Source organism: Rhinolophus sinicus, linkage group LG10, assembly GCF_036562045.2.
Source record: "Rhinolophus sinicus isolate RSC01 linkage group LG10, ASM3656204v1, whole genome shotgun sequence".
NCBI lineage: Eukaryota > Metazoa > Chordata > Mammalia > Chiroptera > Rhinolophidae > Rhinolophus > Rhinolophus sinicus.
The window spans coordinates 67,333,953-67,338,530 of record NC_133759.1 but is presented as its reverse complement, the minus strand read 5'-3'; positions in this window follow the sequence as shown (position 1 = coordinate 67,338,530).

Genomic DNA, 4,578 nt, shown 5'->3' with positions numbered 1-4,578 from the left:
TTAAATATTGAGACTGTCCCATGGAGAGACTGTCCTGGCAATGATCCTGTTCATTATGACATTCCTGGAACAGGCAGATACATCATTGACTGGTCGAGAAGTAACCAGTCAAGATGGGACTAGAGATTGGACTACTGTTGCTAAGACTGTTAATATATCTGCTTGTGTTCCTTCTCCTTATGCACTGTTGATTGGAAATGTTAATGTACACTTTATAGGAAATCAATTTAGTGTATCCTGTAGTAATTGTTCTTTAGCAAATTGTATTTCTTGGGTACCATTAGGAACTCATGTTATGATACTTAAACAACCATCTTTTGTTATGCTTCCTGTTAATATTTCTGGACCTTGGTATGCTGAAAGAAGTTTGCAGGTTTTTAAAGAAATTGAGTATGCTTTGAGTAGACAAAAGCGGTTTATTGGGCTTCTGTGTCTGTTCGGTTCTGTGCCTACTCCCCATCCTCATTAGATGTTTCATCAGCAGGATGTTAGACTTACGAGCTGACATCCATCAGCTTGAGCTTAAGGCAAGTCTTAAGACTCTCACCCCTGTGCATTTATGAGGGACGGGTTAGTCAACGACGGGTAAATACTTGGGAGCCGCTTCAACACCTAAGACAGGGCTTGTATGATAAAATATAAGTACCAAAGATGGGTAAGTTGAGGCAGGCGTCCTGGGATGCCTAAGACAGGCGCCGTCACCTCGCCATCCTGACTGGATGGATTTTGTTCATATAAAATAAAAAAGGGGGAGATGTGGGGAGCCATGGTTACAGGAAACTCTGAGCTTTACAGAATGGCTCGGTTTATGCTACCTGTTTCCTCCCCCTGAGGCAATTGTCTCTGCCTGCACCTGAGGGGAGCTTGAGCTTGTAAGCTGCTGAGGAATTTGGTGGGAGCGGCCAGTTCCCGGACACAGAAGGCTGATGCCTATCAGGGCAATTGATAAGATAATTACTTGTGAGAGTTTCGGTGAATGTTGTATCCTCTATGTGAAAGTTAAAGAATTTACATTTGTTATGTTAATACATACTTGCACGTGCTCAAACTGCTTATATGGGTGCAGTAAAATAAACTTAGTGTCTTCAGGATCACTGAAGTCCGCGATCGCCATCATATGTGAGAGTGTCTTTTATTCATTCCCACTCCCCCATTCGGGAACCTATCGACTTGTGGCGGCTGGCCCGTCACAACAATTCTGTAATACATCATTCTAATAGGTATGTAATGGTATCTTATTGTTTTAATTTGCAAACAATTCTCTAATTCTCTCACGGAGCATCTTTTCACGTGTTTATTTGCCATCTGCACATCTTCTCCAGTGAGGTTTCTGTTTGGGACTTTTGTCCATCTTTAATCAAGTTGTTCACTCTCTTATTGTTGGGTTTTAAGATTTATTCATTATATTTTGGATAATAGTCCTTTATCAGGTTAGTCTTTTGCCAATACTTTCTCCAAGATGGTGGTTTCTCTTCTGTTTCACTCTAGAGTGTCATTTGCAGAGCAGAACTTTCTAATTTCAATGAACTCCAGTTCATCAATTATATTTTTCAGGATTGTTTCTTAGTTTGTTATATCTAAAAAGTAATTGCCATATGGAAGCTGCCCTAGATTTTCCCCTATTGTTATTATCTAGGAGTTTTAACATTTTGCATTTTCAATATAAGTAAGTCTCGGATTCATTTTGAGTTAATTTTTGAAGGGTGTAAGGTCTGTGTCTAAATTCATTTTTCTTTTTTACATGTGGGTGTTCAATTGTTCCAGTACCATTTGTTGAAAAGGCTATGTTTTTTAAAATTATTTATTTAAGTATTGTTGGTGTACTATTTTATATTGGTTATATTAGTTTTAAGTGTACAATATAGTGATTTAACATTTTTATATCCTACAATGTGATCATCCCACTAATTCGAGTAATCATCTGTCACTGTGTGAACTTATTATAATATTATTGATTATATTCCCTTTCCCCTTTTTTATCCATCCCCCACCCCCTCCCTTCTGTTAGACATCCCGTTGGTCACTGTTACTGAGTCTGTTTTTTTGCTCCATTGCATTGCCTTCACCCATTTTTCAAAGTTCAGTTGACTGTGTTTATGTGGGTCTGTTTCTGGGCTCTCTATTCTGTTCCACTGATCTGTTTGTCTATGATTTCACCAACACCACACTGTCTTGATTACTGTAGCTTTATAGTAAATCTTGAAGTCAGTCCACCAACTTCATTCTCCCTGACTATTATGTTGACCATTCTATGTCTTTTGTTTCTCTATATAATCCTTAGAAACAGTGTTGATATCCACAGGGTAACTTGCTGGGATTTTTTATTGGGATTGCATTGAATCTATAGATCAGGTTGGGAAAGTTACCAGAGAGTGGGCTCTTCTAGGAGCGAAGTCCAGCCTTGGCTCTTACACCAAGGATCGAACACAGGCGGAGTCCAGGCTAGATTCCCAGACTGGGGGTCCAACACGAGCCTTTGAGCAAAACTGGGAATCTTAGCTGCTCTGGCTGCCGGAAGAAGGGCCCTCTTCGGTGTGGTGTCCAGGTTCTTGGTGTCTCAAACAAAGAACTGAATGAGATACCAAGGTAAAGTAGTGAAAGAGCAGTTTATTAGAAGAAAAAGTGCACTCCTAAGGGTTTGGAGTGGGCTCCTGAGCAAAAGCAAGGCTAAAAAGGCCCAAAGGCCAAAGGTGGCATTATTAGGGTGGAAAGTAAACTCCGAAGGTTTTGGAGTGGGCCCCGAGCAAAGGCAAGCCTCAAGAGACACTGACTGGTGAGGACTTGGGTTTCTTATCCCCTTTTTTTTTCTCTAGAATGGCCTGTTCCTTTCTGAGAGTGGGACCACTTGATTGACACCTGTGATTGACAAGGGGCTATTACCTCATGTTTTAAAACTGTGCATGTTCCTTCCCAGAGTTCAGTCTGTTATAATGATATTAATGAACTTCTGGGTATATGCACGATATTATAATGATAGTATAATGAGGTCCAGGTGAAATGAAGGTCATTGTGGCCTTTTCTACGCAGGTGTGAGTGACCAGTTTAATCTAGTTGGGTCTTTTGTACCCATTTGTTCCTCATGGGGTAGATAATTACAATGAAAAGGGGAAGTTTTGGGTGGAGAGGGGAGGTCTTTTGGGTGGTCGAATTCTGTGGGTTGTTTTCGACGTGTAAGAATGCAGAGACCCAATGAACGTCTAATGGCCTGCCTTGTTTTCCCTTTGAGAGACATAATCCCCATCAAATCTTTATGGGAGGTTGAGGGACAGAAGGTCTTTTCTTCTGTATCTGCTTCCTGCTGGGTAGGGGCATACAGCTGCCCCCACCTATTGGGGGATTCATGGAATTCTTGACTTAGATGAGAGGAATGGGTCTCGAGATCCTCCTGGAAAACCATGTTGGCTTATTTGGTTGGGACTGGTTATCTTGCTGGGGTATGATCTGTATCCCCAAGGCCCTTGAATGAGGAAAAATAGATCTTACTTAATAAATTTCTTAAAGAGCAGAGCTCAAAGCTATTGATGTGGAGTGGCTACATGATGGAAAATCCGTCAGCTCTTATGGAGCCTGTGGCCATTCAGCTGGTCACTCAGGCGACATCAGTTGTCCAGGAGATGGGCCCAGAATGGGTTGGAAAGAACATTACGCTTCAATGATTACAATCAACAAGTATAACTCACAAGTTTTAGGGTAATTATTTAAAGCAGGAGGTAGGAGATAAAAAAGTGGGGAAAAGAAAACTTAAGAAAAAGGGAATTTAAAATGTCTATAGGAAAGAAAACTTAAAGTTTTTTAGTGGTTGGTGAGGGCTATTCTCTTGGCCCATGTCATTCCCCCACACCCTTTTGTAGTCTCCCTGTTCATGAACATACAATACAATAGTCAAATGGTAAAAAGCATGTCACCTCAGGGTGGAGAGAAGCAAAAGGATCCCAGAAATGCCAACTCTGTTGGCTCATTGTCAAGACTCATGGAAACTTCTCCTTATGAAGATACTAAATAGTTTCCATGTTTTACCCATTTTTATTTGAATGTTATTTTTTTACACATAGCTGGAATTATTCTCTCTTAGTTAGAGAACCATAGCAATGATCCAGGAGAAATGAGGAAAGATTTAGTGCCCTGAGCGAGGAGAATGGAGAAGGGATAGGTTAAAAAGGCATAGACACAGGAGAGGATAGATAGCTCAGTTGCTTGGAGCAGGAGCTCTGGGCAATGGGGCTGCCCGTTTGATTCCCACATGGGCCGGCGAACTGCACCCTCCACAACTAGAATGAAGTCAATGAGCTGCCGCTGAGCTCCCTGGTGGCCAGATGGCTCAGTTGGTTGGAGCTCAGGCTCTCAACCACAAGGTTGCCGGTTTGACTCCCACAAGGGATGGTGGGCTGTGCCCTCTGCAATTAACAATGGCAACTGGACCTGGACCTGAGCTGTGCCCTCCACAACTAAGATTGAAAGGACAACAACTTGACTTGGAAAGGTCCTGGAAGTACACACTGTTCCCCAATAAAGTCCTGTTCCCCTTCCCTAATAAAAATCTTTTTTAAAAAAAGATATAGATACAGCTGCAATAAGCCT